The sequence below is a fragment of the Manis javanica genome, chromosome 12 (genome assembly GCF_040802235.1).
Source record: "Manis javanica isolate MJ-LG chromosome 12, MJ_LKY, whole genome shotgun sequence".
In the NCBI taxonomy this organism is placed as follows: Eukaryota; Metazoa; Chordata; class Mammalia; order Pholidota; family Manidae; genus Manis; species Manis javanica.
The window spans coordinates 27,924,756-27,941,389 of record NC_133167.1 but is presented as its reverse complement, the minus strand read 5'-3'; the positions used below and the strand labels follow the sequence as shown (position 1 = coordinate 27,941,389).

Genomic DNA, 16,634 nt, shown 5'->3' with positions numbered 1-16,634 from the left:
CTTTATCTATTCAACTGCCAACAGACATTTAGGTTGTTTCCATATCTTGACACTAGTGAATGATGCTGCAGTTAACATGGGAGTGCACACATCTCTTCAAGATCCTGATTTCAATTCTTTTGGGTATATTACCTAGAAGTAGGACTACTGCATCAATAGTAGTTCTACTTTTAGCTTTTTGAGGAACTTCCATACTCTTCCATAGTGGCTGCACTGTTTGACATTCCCACCACATTTAATGTGCAAGGGTTCTAATTACTCTAAATCCTTGCCAACACTTGTTATCTTTTATTTTGATAATAGCTATCCTCACAGATCTGAAGTGATATCTCATTGTGGCTTTGCTTTGTGTTTCCCTAATGATTACTGATGTTAAGCATCCTTTCGTGTACTTATTGGCCATTTGGATACCTTCTTTGGAGAAATGTATATTCAAATTGCTCACTTCTTAATTGGGTTGTTTCTTTTGTATTGAGTTGGAGGAGTTCCTTAAATATTTTGATATTAAACTTAATCAGATATTTGTTTTATAAATAGTTTCTATCATTCTATAGGTGGTCTTCTCATTCTTGTTTCCTTTGCCTTGCAGAAGCTTTTAGGTTGATAGTCTCACCCATTTACTTTTGTTTTTGTTGCCTCTGCATTTGGTGTTGTATCCAAGAAATCATTGCTGAAACCAATGTCATGAAGATTTCCCCCCACGTTTTCTTCGAGGAGCTTTATAGTTTCAGGTCTTACTTCTAAGTCTTTGATGCATTTTGAGTTAATTTTTGTGAATGATGTAAGAAAGGAGTGCAATTTCATTCTTCTGCATGTGAATATGCAGTTTTCCCAACACCATTTGTTGAAAAGATTGTCTTTTCTCCATTCAGATTCATAGCTCCCTTGTCAAATATTAGTTGACCATATATGCCTGGGTTTATTTCAAGGCTCTTGAATCTGTTCCATGGGTCTATGTGTCTGTTTTTATGCTAGTACCATACTGTTTCAATCACTATAGATTTGTAGTACAGTTTGAAATCAGGAAGTGTGATGCCTCCAGTTTTGTTCTTCCTAAGATTGTTCTAGCTACTTGTGGTCTTTTGTTGTACCATATGAATTTCAGGGGTTTTTTTTCTTATTCTGTGAAAAATGTCATTGGAATTTTGATAGGGATTTCATTGACTCTGTAGATGAATTTGGGTTGTATGGATATTTTAACAATATTACTTCTTCCAGTCCATGAATACAGGATGTCTTTCCATTTATTTATATTTTCTTCAATTTCTTTTTTCATTATCTTACTATTTTCAATGTACAGATCTTTCACTTACTTGGTTAACTTTATTTATAAATATTTTATTCTTTTTTATTTTGTTAATAGGATTATTTTCTTTATTTCTTTTCATTGTTAATGTATAGAAATGCAACTGATGTTTATACATAGACTTTTTGTATCCTGTAACTTTACTGAATTCATTAATTAGTTCTGACAGTTTTTTGGTGGAGTCTTTAGGGTCTTATATATATACATTAATGTTATTTGCAAACAGAGACCATTTTACTTCCTTTCTGATTTGGATGCTTTTTATTTCTTTTGCTCTCTCTCTCTTTTTTTTTTTCCTCATTGCTTTGACTAGGACTTCCTGTACTGAATAGGGGTAGTGAGAGTGGATACCCTTGTCTTGTTGCTGATTTTAGAGTAAAAATCTTTCAGATTTCACTGTTGAGTATGATATTAGCTATAGATCTGTCATATATGGCCTTTACTATGTTGCGGTTTATTCCTTCTATACCCAATTTATTGGGAGTTTTTATATGAAAAGGTACTGAATTTTGTCAAATGTTTTTCCGGCTCTATTGGGAATCATGACTTTTATCGTTCATTCTATCAATGTGGTGTATCATGTTAACTGATTTGCATATGTTGAAACACCCTTTCATCCCGGGATAAATCCCACTTCATCATGGTGTATGAACATTTTAATGTGCAGTTGAATTCATTTTGCTAGAATTTTGTTGTGAATGTTTACATTGATATTCATCAGGAATATTGGCTTGTAGTTTTCTTGGATCCTTATCTGGCTTTGGTTGGTAATGCTGGTCTCATCAAAAGAGTTTGAGAGTATTCCCTCCTCTTCAAATTTTTGGAAGAGTTTAAGCAGGACTGGTGTTAATTCTTTAGATGTTTGGCAAAATTCACCAGTGAAATGAACTCGTTTGTGTTTTTCTTGGTTAGGAGGGTGCTGCTTATTTCTTCAATCACTTCAGTTGTTATTGGTTGTTCAGGTTTTCTATTTCTTCATAATTCATCTTGTTGGGTTGTGTTTTTCTAGGATTTATCCATTTCTTCTAGGTCATTCAATTTGTTGGCATGTAATTGTTCACAGTAACCTCCTTTGTATGCCTATGATGTCAGCTGTAGTATCTCCTCTTTCATTTACAATATTGAAACACAACTTTCTCTCTTCATTAGTCTAGCTAAAGGTTTGTCAATTTGTTTATCTTTTAAAAAAACAACTCTTAGTTTCATTCCTTTTTTTCCATTGTCTTTCTAGTATCTATTTCATTTGCTTCTAGTTTAATCTTTATTATTTTCTTCCTTCTGGTAACTTTGAGCTTAGTTTGTTCTTCTTCCAATTCTTTGAGGTGCAAAGTTAGGTTGTTTATTGAGATCTTTCTTCTTAGTGTAGGCATTTATCATTAAAAACTTCCTACTGGGAGGTCAGGGCCATCTGGAACCAGGAGAGCCCAACCCCTGTCCAGTAAAGGAGGACTGTCACTCCAGTGAACCCAAAAGTTGGGATCAGTTACCCCGGAGGGCCTGGAGGACAGAGCATGGATCAAAGATTGTGCATGAGCTTTAAGTTTTCATGTTGCTCATCCAGCTGGATTTTGAAATTCCTTGGGACCTTTCGCTCCTTTCTTCTTCCCCAGCAGAAGCCCAGCTCCATTTCATGGAGTGTCCAGGGGTGTCAACAATTGCTTAACAATAACTAGTTTATTAAAACATAGCTTTAGAAATTTTCTCCCTTTCCAACTCTGGGCTATTTGTCCTGAAAACCACCACTTTAGCTCAGCACTGCCAACCTACCTCCAGCAACCACTTCCTCCTCTGCTTCCATTCCCTTTGCATAAACTCCCTTCAGGCACAACTACTGTTCTCACCGGCATCTGAACCTTCCTGTAAACCATGAACAGGAGCTACCCAAGGATTAGAGCTCTGGTCTGGTCTGTGTGAGGTGGTGGTTGGCTCCACATGTTTGCCAGTGGTATGGTAGAAAATCAGGGGTACTTATGTGCCAAAATCTTCTAGCATGTGTATAAAGCTTTGCTTCCTAGTACCTCCAGCTTCCTCTGGCTCCTTTCTCTGTTCTCAGGACTAAGACCGCTGGATTGGACAAAGCACATTATCTCTGCTCCTTTCCCCATTAGGGTCAATTTTATTCCAGAAGGCTCTTAATTGACTCATGTATACATTTTCTGGAAAGAACTGCCCCATGTTTTTCCAGATATTCACAGGCATCTATGAATCAGAGCAGAAATGTATTGATAAGGCTCAAATAGTAGGTTATGTTAAGTATCCAGCCTTCAAAATCAGTAGCAACCACTAGCCTTGAACTTGACTCACATCATATTTAATTGAGGCACTCAGAGTCAGGCAGTTTTGGGTCATTTACACCTGGATTTGGACTCCAGTTCTATTAATTTTCTGTTTTCATATTAATTGATTTGTGCTCTACTTTCATGATTTCTTTTCTTCTGCTTTATTTGGATTTAATTTTCTGTTCTTTTTCTAGTTTTCTAAAATAGAAATATAGATTATGGATTTTAGGTCTCTCTCTTTTTCTAAATTTATACTAATTTTCTAAACTCATTCCCCCTGAAGAGGAGACCTGCACATTACTGAGCCACCTGAAGAAGCATTCCAGTGGAGCGCTCTCCTGCTGTGCTGCAGAGACTGATAATATAAATTAAATGGTATAAATTTCCCTCTAAGCACTGCTCTCACTGCATCCCTCAAATTTTGGTAAGTTGTATTTTCATTTTCATTTGGTTTGAAATATTTTTAAATTTCTTTTGAGATTTCTTCTTTGACCTATGTGTTATTTAGAACTGTGTGGTTTTATCTTCACTTGTTTTTACTCTTAGAAACTAATCATTTTGTGTCAACTTCATTTCCACATCCTGTTTAAGAGTTTGTGGAAGAACAATTTAGACCACTTAGTGGTTGTACCCCTGCGTTCAGTGTTCTGAGCAGTGGGAGCTGCAGACCAATCTTCAGTGGTGCGCTGAGCCCTCCAGGCTTCAGCAGGGGACTCCTGAATAAGTGCAGAGAGCACCCACACACCATCAATCCGGGCTATGACTTTAGGTTGGGCCATAAATGTGGGACCCAAAGCAGTCCAGTCACTCTGGACTACTTGGTCACAGCCTTTTCAGCAGTGACCTGCTCTTCTTTTTCAATCTCTTCAGGATCTCTGTAGAAGCAAAGATCAGGTATGACCTCCCATGGGTGTTCACAGGACACAGTGCTATGTGTGTGCAGAAACTTGCAGGCCAACATCCACCACATCTGACCTACCAAGTGAGCTCTTTCATTGTTGCATGAGATGGCAATGTCCCCACAGCAAAGGGACAGTCTGTGTTACACACAGCATTGGTAGGCAGGTCAACATAAGACACCCATATGAGAAGCTGGTGGTTAGCCCTGGGATCATTAACTACCAGAAGTTTTGGGTCCTGGAAGGCTGCCTGGATCTGGTTAGTGAAGGTCCAGGAATGAAGCACCAGCAATAGGAGTGGCTTCAGTGGCAGTAGCCACTTCAGTAAAGCCCACTGGTCAGTATTCCTGGAGGATATGACACTGACATTAGCTGGACTTTTCAATGGCATGAGCTGCACAGAAGCTTCTCTCAGGTTCTCTTCAGATTTATGATGAAGATGCAATCACTTTTCCTTTTGCACATGTATTGTTCCAATTGGAAATCAAGGTGGGTTCTTGCTACAAGAAATTTGAGGACATCTGTCTTCTTCATTTGTAGGATGTCAAGGGCCACAAACATTGTGAAAGTTACCCTTTATGAGGGGAACCCAGAACTGTGCTGTGTGGACCCTCCCTCTGGGTGGCACGAAAGGCTAGAAATGTATTTTTTAATCTCCACATATTTTGTAATTTTCCAGTTATCTTTTCTTACTGATTTCCAGTTTTATTCCATTGTGATCTCATTCCATAAAGCAGGCAATGAATGATTTCTATTCTTTTAAGATTGTTAAGGTGTGTTTTATAGTTTAGAATGTGGTTTCTCCTTGGTTCCCTGTGAGCCTGAGGATAAAGTGTATGCTGCTGTCATTGGTTGAAGTAATCTGTAGATGTCAATTATATCCAGTTGATTGACGGTGGTATTGAGTCCAACTATGTCCACACTGATTTTCTGCTAGCTGGATCTGCCCATTTCTGACAGAGGGGATTTGGAGTCTCCAACTATAGTAGGGAATTTGTCTATTTCTCCTTGCAGTTGTATTAGTTTTTGCCTCATAGCCTGATGGGCTGCTGTTATATGCATATACTTTAAGGGTTGTTATGTCCTCTTGGAGAACTGACCCCTAACCCTTCTTTATTCTGGATACATTTTCTTGCTTTGAAGTCTGTTCGCTCTGAAATAAATATAGCTACCCTTATTTTTTTTTGATAAATGTTAGCTGGTATATTTTTCTTCATCCATTCATTCTCAATCTGTATGAATGAGTCTTTATACTTAAAGTGAGTTTCTTATAGACAGTATATAGTTGGGTGTTGCTTTTTTGTCTACTTTGATAATCTGTCTTTTAATTGGTATATTTAGACTGCTGACATTCAAAATGATTGTTGATGTAGTAGATTGATAGCTATCACATTTACTATTGTTTTCTATTTGCTGTCCTTGCTATTCTTGTTTTTGTCTTCTCTACTCTGTTACTGCCTTTTGTGGTTTTTTTTTTTAGATAATTATTTTTTATTGAAGGGTGGTTGACATACAGTATTACATTAGTTTCAGGTGTACAACACAGTGATTGAACATTTATATACATGATAATTCTAGGTACCAGCTATCACCATACCAAGTTGTCACAATATTTTGACTATATTCCTTATGCTATACATGACATCCCGGTTACTTACTTATTTTACAATTGGAAGTGTGTACTTTATTTTATTTATTTATTTATTTATTAATGTATGTATGTATGTATGTATGTATGTATTCTATTTATTTATTTATTTTTTTGTGTGAGGGCATCTCTCCTATTTTTTTTGATCAAATGGTTGTTAACAACAATAAAATTCTGTATAGGGGACTCAATGCTCAATGTATAATCATTAATCCACCCCAAGCCTAATTTTCATCAGTCTCCAATCTTCTGAAGCATAACGAACAAGTTCTTACATGGAGAACAAATTCTTACATAGTGAATAAGTTACATGGTGAATAGTACAAAGGCAGTCATCACAGAAACTTTCAGTTTTGATTATGCATTATGAACTATAAACAGTCAGTTCAAATATGAATATTCATTTGATTTTTATACTTGATTTATATGTGGATACCACATTTCTCTCTTTATTATTATTATTTTTAATAAAATGCTGAAGTGGTAGGTAGATGCAAGATAAAGGTAGAAAACATAGTTTAGTGCTGTAAGAGGGCAAATGTAGATGATCAGGTGTGTGCCTGTAGACTATGTGTTAATCCAAGCTAGACAAGGGCAATAAAACATCCACGGATGCAGAGGATTTCTCTCAGAACGGGGGGAGAGGGGGAGGTTCTAAGCCTCACCTCTGTTGATCCCCAATTCCTCACCTGATGGCCCCCCTGCAACTGTGCCTGTCTTAGGTTGTTCCTCCCTTGAGGAATCTTACCCATCTCTGGCTAACCAGTCATCTTCCGGGGCCATACAGGGAGATGTAAAGTTGGTAAGTGAGAGAGAAGCCATATTGTTTGAAAAGGTTAGTTTTTTACTTCTTTGGATGTTTATGCCCTGTGGCTTCTATGCCCAGCATTTGTCTTGAGGTATCTTTACCACTTGGAAGAATTGTGATACACGGTAAATTCAATATGAGGCACGAATTCTATTTATGGGTTGTAATTAGGAAGGAAGAAGAAAAGCTATAGAAGTAGCAGGCAGAAGAAAACATGGCAAGATTGATTATATCTTTGACATGTCTTCCTGTATAGTAACTTCAGCATGTATAGGTTTTAAACACTAATTAAATTGTGCACACACATTAACATAATAGGAATACAGTTACATAACCAAAGCATACTTATAATTACCAGCCATCTCCAGTGAAACCAAGAAAACCAGTTAGGCACCTTAGGCATTTGTGAAAACTTATCTATGATATGGTGGATATTGTCCAACTGAACTTGAACAGTCTGAGAGAAATCAGACAAATTAAAACAACCCATTCCTGTGGACTGTTCACATCCCATATGTTCTTTTAACAGTAAATAGTCTGTAGTTGTAAGATTTTGGAGTGCTACAATTTGCACTTCTCCTAATTCTTGGTTGAGTTCCAACAGTGTAGATCCAGTCAAATTTGTTGTTTTACTGTATGAACAGGCCAGCTTACATATCTCCTTCTTCATTCCCATGTCAAGTCCAGGAACCGGTGGGATGAGTGCATCTACACCTGTAGCAGCGTGTGGATCTTTGTTGGGGTTTTTTGATTATCATCTTCTGGCATGAGTCTTCCAGAGAGTGCTGATGTTGGAAGTTCTTTTTCATACTGTATCTTAGTTCATTTTCGGGGTAGCCAAATTAGGCTTTGATCCTCTGTATAAGCACAAACAAACCCTTTGCCTACATTTTTATATGCCCTTTATACCATTGTGTAGAACTCATTGGAGGTCACCAGACAGGAACTGCTTCTTTTTTTTTTTTTTGTTATCATTAATCTACACTTACATGATGAATATTATGTTTACTAGGCTCTCCCCTATACCAGGTCCCCCCTATAAACCCCTTTACAGTCACTGTCCATCAGCATAGCAAAGTGTTGTAGAGTCACTACTTGTCTTCTCTGTGTTGTACAGCCCTCCCCTTTCTCCCACCCCCCATGCATACTAATCTTAATACCCCCCTTCTTCTCCCCCCCCCTTATTCGTCCCTATCCACCCATCCTCCCCAGTCCCTTTCCCTTTGGTACCTGTTAGTCCATTCTTGAGTTCTGTGACTCTGCTGCTGTTTTGTTCCTTCAGTTTTTCCTTTGTTCTTATACTCCATAGATGAGTGAAATCATTTGGTATTTCTCTTTCTCTGCTTGGCTTATTTCGCTGAGCATAATACCCTCCAGCTCCATCCATGTTGTTGCAAATGGTAGGATTTGCCCTTTTCTTATGGCTAAATAGTATTCCATTGTGTATATGTACCACATCTTCTTTATCCATTCATCTATCGATGGACATTTAGGTTGCTTCCAATTCTTGGCTATTGTAAATAGTGCAGCGATAAACATAGGGGTGCATCTGTCTTTCTCAAACTTGATTGCTACATTCTTAGGGTAAATTCCTAGGAGTGGAATTCCTGGGTCAAATGGTATTTCTATTTTGAGCATTTTGATGTACCTCCATACTGCTTTCCACAATGGTTGAACTAATTTACATTCCCACCAGCAGTGTAGGAGGGTTCTCCTTTCTCCACAGCCTCGCCAACATTTGTTGTTGTTTGTCTTTTGGATGGCAGCCATACTTACTGGTGTGAGATGATACCTCATTGTAGTTTTAATTTGCATTTCTCTGATCATTAGCGATGTGGAGCATCTTTTCATGTGTCTGTTAGCCATCTGTATTTCTTTTTTAGAGAACTGTCTGTTCAGTTCCTCTGCCCATTTTTTAATTGGGTTATTTGTTTTTTGTTTGTTGAGGCGTGTGAGCTCTTTATATATTCTGGACGTCAAGCCTTTATCAGATCTGTCATTTTCAGATATATTCTCCCATACTGTAGGGTTCCTTTTTTTCTATTGATGGTGTCTTTTGCTGAACAGAAGCTTTTCAGCTTAATATAGTCCCACTTGTTCATTTTTGCTGTTGTTTTCCTTGCCCAGGGAGATATGTTCAAGAAGAGGTCACTCATGTTTATGTCTAAGAGGTTTTTGCCTATGTTTTTTTCCAAGAGTTTAATGGTTTCATGACTTACATTCAGGTCTTTGATCCATTTTGAGTTTACTTTTGTATATGGGGTTAGGCAATGGTCCAGTTTCATTCTCCTACATGTAGCTGTCCAGTTTTGCCAGCACCATCTGTTGAAGAGACTGTCATTTCGCCATTGTATGTCCATAGCTCTTTTATCAAATATTAATTGACCTTATATGTCTGGGTTAATGTCTGGATTCTCTAGTCTGTTCCATTGGTCTGTGGCTCTCTTCTTGTGCCAGTACCAAATTGTCTTGATTACTATGGCTTTATAGTAGAGCTTGAAGTTGGGGAGTGAGATCCCCCCCTACTTTATTCTTCTTTTTCAGGATTGCTTTGGCTATTTGGGGTCTTTGGTGTTTCCATATGAATTTTTGAATTATTTGTTCCATTTCATTGAAGAATGTTGCTGGTAGTTTCATAGGGATTGTATCAAATCTGTATATTGCTTTGGGCAGGATGGCCATTTTGACGATATTAATTCTTCCTAGCCACGAGCATGGGATGCGTTTCATCTGTTAGTGTCCCCTTTAATTTCTCTTAAGAGTGACTTGTAGTTTTCAGAGTATAAGTCTTTCACTTCTTTGGTTAGGTTTATTCCTAGGTATTTTATTTTTTTTGATGCAATTGTGAATGCAGTTGTTTTCCTGATTTCTCTTTCTGTTGGTTCATTGTTAGTGTATAGGAAAGCCACAGATTTGTGTGTGTTGATTTTGTATCCTGCAACTTTGCTATATTCCGATATCAGTTCTAGTAGTTTTGGAGTGGAGTCTTTAGGGTTTTTTATGTATAGTATCATGTCATCTGCAAATAGTGACAGTTTAACTTCTTCTTCACCAATCTGGATTCCTTGTATTTCTTTGTTTTGTCTAATTGCCGTGACTAGGACCTCCCGTACTATGTTAAATAACAGTGGGGAGAGTGGACATCCCTGTCTAGTTCCCGATCTCGGAGGAAAAGCTTTCAGCTTCTCGCTGTTCAATATAATGTTGGCTGTGGGTTTATCATAGATGGCCTTTATTATGTTGAGGTACTTGCCCTCTATTCCCATTTTGCTGAGAGTTTTTATCATGAATGGATGTTGAACTTTGTCAAATGCTTTTTCAGCATCTATGGAGATGATCATGTGGTTTTTGTCTTTCATTTTGTTGATGTGGTGGATGATGTTGATGGACTTTCAAATGTTGTGCCATCCTTGCATCCCTGGGATGAATCCTACTTGGTCATGGTGTACGATCCTTTTGATGTATTTTTGAATTCGGTTTGCTAATATTTTGTTGAGTATTTTTGCATCTATGTTCATCAGGGATATTGGTCTGTAGTTTCTTTTTTGGTGGGGTCTTTGCCTGGTTTTGGTATTAGGGTGATGTTAGCTTCATAGAATGAGTTTGGGAGTATCCCCTCCTCTTCTATTTTTTGGAAAACTTTAAGGAGAATGGGTATTATGTCTTCCCTGTATGTCTGATAAAATTCTGAGGTGAATCCATCTGGTCCGGCAGTTTTGTTCTTTGGTAGTTTTTTTATTACCACTTCAATTTCATTGCTGGTAATTGGTCTGTTTAGATTTTCTGTTTCTTTCTGGGTCAGTCTTGGAAGGTTGTATTTTTCTAGGAAGTTTTCCATTTCTCCTAGGTTTCCAAGCTTGTTAGCATATAGGTTTTCATTGTATTCACTAATAATTCTTTGTATTTCTGTGGGGTCCGTCATAATTTTTCCTTTCTTGTTTCTGATACTGTTGATTTGTGTTGACTCTCTTTTCCTCTTAATAAGTCTGGCTAGAGGCTTATCTATTTTGTTTATTTTCTCAAAGAACCAGCTCTTGGTTTCATTGATTTTTGCTATTGTTTTATTCTTCTCAATTTTATTTATTTCTTCTCTGATCTTTATTATGTCCCTCCTTCTGCTGACCTTAGGCCTCATTTGTTCTTTTTCCAATTTCGATAATTGTGACGTTAGACCATTTATTTGGGATTGTTCTTCCTTTTTTAAATATGCCTGGATTGCTATATACTTTCCTCTTAAGACTGCTTTTGCTGTGTCCCACAGTAGTTGGGACTTAGTGTTGTTGTTGTTGTTTGTTTCCATATATTGCTGGATCTCAATTTTGATTTGGTCATTGATCCATTGATTATTTAGGAGCGTGTTGTTAAGCCTCCATGTGTTTGTGAGCCTTTTTGCTTTCTTTGTGCTATTTATTTCTAGTTTTATGCCTTTGTGGTCTGAAAAGTTGGTTGGTAGGATTTCCATCTTTTTGAATTTACTGAGGCTCTTTTTGTGGCCTAGTATGTGGTCTATTCTGGAGAATGTTCCATGTGCACTTGAGAAGAATGTGTATCCTGTTGCTTTTTGGATGTAGAGTTCTGTAGATGTCTATTAGGTCCATCTGTTCTAGTGTGTTGTTCAGTGCCTCTGTGTCCTTACTTATTTTCTGCCTGGTGGATCTATCCTTTGGGGTGAGTGGTGTGTTGAAGTCTCCTAAAATGAATGCATTGCAGTCTATTTCCCTCTTTAGTTCTGTTAGTGTTTGTTTCACATATGCTAGTGCTCCTGTGTTGGTGCATATATATTTACCTGTTGTGGTTTTAATTGAGGATTTTATATGTTCCCATTTTCTCTACTTTCTTGACATTTCAGCTATACTTCTTAATTTTTGAAATTTTAATTAATTAATTTTTAAAGCTCTTTCTGTGAAAAATTTACTGATTTTTATTAGCCCTTTCACAGAACCAAGTTTTGGCTCTGGGATCCTAAGCAAAACCTGCCAGCTACTGAATTCACAATAGAATTGATTGGCCAAGATGAAGGGTGAGGGAGAATTATAATTATCACACACTTTAGAATAAAAATGTCAAACAATCCCATGAACTTTTCATTCATGCAGGTGATTATTTAAATGTTTCAGACTGGGTCTTTATTTATTCATTCAATAAGTATTTAGGATCCATTACATTCAGACACATTTTTCTATTCTCATTGAGAGTTCCAAAGACAGATACTTAAAAGCCTTCCTTGAAAACTCAAGTAAATATCAGTATCTAATTTCACATATTAAGAAAAATTTTTTTTCATGGTTTCCCTGGAATTTGTAATATACATATATAACTAATCCAAGTCCACTTTACAATAACTCATACAAATTCATGGGTAGTAAATACCTTATAGTAACAAAATAATCCTAATATCCCCCTCCTTTCCACTATATCATTGCTATCATTTGTTTCACTTACATATATGCACATATAAGTATATATATATGTATATATACACACATGATATATATAATTATGCACAATTGAGTACATCATTGATATTAATAATTTGAATAAATCGTCATGTTAGTTCAATTAAGAATAAGAAAAACAAGTTTACATTTTATGTTCACTTGTTCCTTTAATGCTGTTCCTTTATGCGGATTCGAGTTTCTGACGTATATTGTAATTTTTTCTCTGTAAAGAACATCTTTTAAGAATTTTCACAGGCAACTCAACTGGCAACAAATTCTCTCAATTTTTGTTTGTCTGAGAGGGTCTTAATTTCACCAGGGATAGGACAGTCTGTGTCCTACTGGGTCAGAGGATGAGTGGTGACAGCAGCAAGCATGACCCCCTGAAGAGGACGCCTGCACATTACGGAGCCACTTGAAGGAGTATTCCAGCAAGGCGCTCTCCCAGCGCACCGCAGAGAGTGATATTTGACTCAGGAAAGCTCAGCAGAAAAGAGAAAGTGGTTTATCATGTGCTCCTATGGGAGCAAGCAAAATGGAGAAAATGTTGAGCGCCGTTAGGCACTGAGTCTCAGGCTCTTGACCCACTAGCCTAGGCACCACAGGGGACCTTCTGCAGATCCGGGCACAGCACCCTCAGTGGCATGGTAACTGGCTCTCTGCAGCTTGAGGACCTTATTTTTTCGAGCTCCCCAGTTTTAGGCTGTGAAATCACTGCGATACCTGACAAAACACAACACAATGCTGCAGGCAACTAGCTGCAGGCGTGCTTCAAGGAGCAGTGCCCTTGAGGCAGTGACGGGGGCTGGTGGGTCCAGTGGATGAGCACAGGCTCTCCGGGAACCTATCATCTCTGTCTGGTATAAGCTGGCCCAGCCTGGTGTTCTAAACAGGTGCACTGGACTGGTTTGAGCAAAACTGTAAGACACACAGACACAAAAATGATTATCATGATGGAAGAGTATTTTTTTCGTTATCACAGTTAGCTAGAACTGGAGAAATGGCAGGCCACTCAGGGCAACCAGGAAAGCTGTCTGAAAGATCAGTAGGCAGAGAGAGAGAGAGAGAACTGCAGGTGGGAGACTGAATGGAGGTTTTTACGGCAAGGAATGAGCGAAGCAGGTCAGCAAGCGGTACGACCTTATGATTGGATAGTTTGGATGCTTTTGGTGGACTTTGGGCTATTGTGTTGTTTCCCACTGTGTAAAGTCTGGTGTCAGGGAGTCGGAGGGTCTCTTAGTAAATCCTGAATCTTTAGGACCTTTGCTATGTTGGCTACCTGCTGCTTCTGCCTGGCAGTGAGCCATAGCTCATAGAATGATACTAAGTCTTCAGAATTAGTCTTGCCATCATTCTGTCATTTATGCTTTTTGTAAAAATGTTTTTCATTGTGTGAAAATACACAGCATTAAATGTACCATCTTAACTACTTTTAAGTGTATAGTTAATTAGAGTTAAATATATTCACACTGTTGTTCACTCTCTCTTTCATCTTGGAGTCCTAAAACTCTTTGACCAGGAAATGCTAATACTTGCTTCCTCCTCCCCTGGCCCTTGGTAACCTCCAGTCTACTTTTGTTTCCATGACTCTGACTACTTTAGATACTTCACACTAATGGGAACATATAGTATTTGTCTTTTATGTGACTGGCTTTTTCGCTTAGCAGAATGTCCTTGGTGTCCCTTTATGCAGTTCCATGTAACAGGAGTGTGATTCCCACTTGTCTGACACAAAATGCAATGGTGTATTTGTTCCCTCCAAATATGTATAACAGTAACAATATCATACACAGCAGTAATAGTAGTATAACTTCATTCGGGTACCTGGACCCAATTCCAATGTGTGTAAGTATGTGGGAGGAGGTCTTCCCACACATACTTACGCCAAGCAATTTGCAAACACTAGCAGAGTGTGGGAGAACACTACTCAATTCTGATGCTATCTGCCTGGAGACAGTACCAGGTTCCCAGGGTAAGGGCTCTGTCCTACAAGACTGCCCTCCAGACCCCACTCCAGCTGCTGTTGGCAAGCCCCAGGCAGTTCCTTGTGCTTCTGACCTACTGGGTATAGATTGGAAGTTACCACAACCTCCCCTCTCCCCCTTAGGTTCGATGAACTTGCTACAGGGCTCACATAACTCAGGAAAACACTTACATTCACCAGTTTAATAAGGATACAGTAAAGGATACAAGTTAACAGCCAGATGAAGAGGTACATAGGGCAAGGTCCCAAATAAGGGAAATCTATCCTCCTGGAGCTTGGGGCCCGGCTTGGTGACATGTGGAGGTGTCCTGATTGCTCAAGCATAGAAGCTCTCTCAGACCAAAAAACAGAATCCAACCGAGCAGACTGGATGGAGCAGGGCAGAGGGCAGAGAAAGATCAGTTCTTCTCTGGGGGTGGGGTGGGGGTTTATTAAGGGCTTCAATAGTCATGATTGATTAAATTGTTTGCCACAGGCTGATTCAACTTCCAGCACCTGCCTGGGGTGGCGGGGTCCAAAAGTCTCTCATTAACATGACAAAACACCCACTTCACCTTTAAGACTGTGGTGTTTTCAGGAACTGTGGATGAAGACCAAATATACCTGGGAAATATATATTTAGTCATCTGAATGACCAAATATGTATTTCTTATGATTCATTATATCACAAGGAGTTTTTTCCTTACGGCTGTGTAATATTTCATTGTGTGTATATACTGTACCTTCTCTCTTCATTCATCCATCGATGGATATTTGGGCTGGATTTACCTCTTGGTTATTGTGAATACATTACAATATACATTAGGGTCCAAATATCTCTTTGAGATCCTATTTTGAGTAGTTTTGGATAAATACCAGAAGTGGGATTGCTGATATTCTCTTTTTATAATTTTAAGTAATTCCCTACTGTTGTCTATAATGGTTGTGCTATTTACACTCACACCAAATATTCTTGGCGTCCAACTTCTCCATTTCCCTGGCAACAATTGCCATATTTTATTCTTTTGATAGTGGTCATTCTGATATGTGTGAGGTGATGCATCATTATGTTTTTGGTTCGCATTTCCCTGATAATTAGTGATGTTGAGCATCATATGCTTGTTGGCCATTTGTATACCCTCTTTCAAGAAATATCTATTTGATTCTTTGCTCATATTGTTATCAGGTTATTTGTTGTGTTATGTTGAGTTGTAGAAGTTCCTTAAATATGCTGGATAGGAAACCCCTTGTTAGCTATATGATTTGCAATTATATTTTCCCATTCCGTAAAATCACCTTTCACTATGTTGTATGCTTCTTTTGACAAGCAGACATTTTAAAGTTTGATGTAGTCCCATTTGTGTATTTCTCAAAAATTTATAAGAACAATGTTTGTGTATTTATTGTGTAATAAATATAATGTTTGAATTCACATCGATTACTGTAATACTTTTCTATTTTGGAATAACAAATTGCCACAAACACTAGTGGTTTAAATGAAATCCGTTTATTAGTTCACAGTTCTGTAGTGAGATATCCATGCCCATGCTGTAATAGAGCTGAGCCCACTCTGTTCCCCACTGTAACCTCACCATTGCAGGTGTTCCTATAGGTATTTTTGCACGGTCTTGAGTAATGCCTGTCCGATCACTTAACAATTGTCCTTGAATACTTTTCTTCTCTCTCCCTCTCTTTTTTTACTTACTAGATTACTGATTTATTATAAAAGAATATAACTCAGTAACAGCCAAATGGAGAGACACATAGGGCAAGGCATGGAGAAAGGGTAAGGAAGGTCCATGCCCTTTCTGAGGGCACCACTCTCCTCAAACTTCTGTATATTCACCAACGCAAAAGCTTGAATAATTTTCGTCCTTAACGATAGCACTCTCAAGGACAACATATGTCAGTCACACCATAGCGAGGCAGCATTTGTGGCACTGTAGGAGGCATCTTACGCAGTGCTGTACCTGGAGACTACCACAGCACCTCTGCTCTTTTCTGCATCACAGGAGGCCCAAGCCACAGCTTCCTAGGAGGCACTATGGCAGGAACAGAATTCAACCCCGTACTGACAAACACCGAGGCACTGTTTGGTGACAAAGATTCTTTGCTCCACCACACTTAATCAGGTTCCTGGACCTTCTCCTAGGCTCTCTTCCTTGTAAAATGTAGTTTTAGCAAGAACCCTGCTAAGTCAGCTTCACCAGTACCTCTACCCTCTGTTTCTGAGCACCCTGGATATATCTGATCAGGATTTCCATTCTGTGCCACCCCCGGGGGATGTCTGATC

The 16,634-nt window shown here is 38.4% G+C and overlaps 1 pseudogene; it reads right to left on the bottom strand.

The window, feature by feature from the left end:
• Positions 1-4,154: 4,154 nt before the first annotated feature.
• On the bottom strand, positions 4,155-5,045 carry LOC108407771 (small ribosomal subunit protein uS2 pseudogene; annotated as a pseudogene).
• Positions 5,046-16,634: the final 11,589 nt, after the last annotated feature.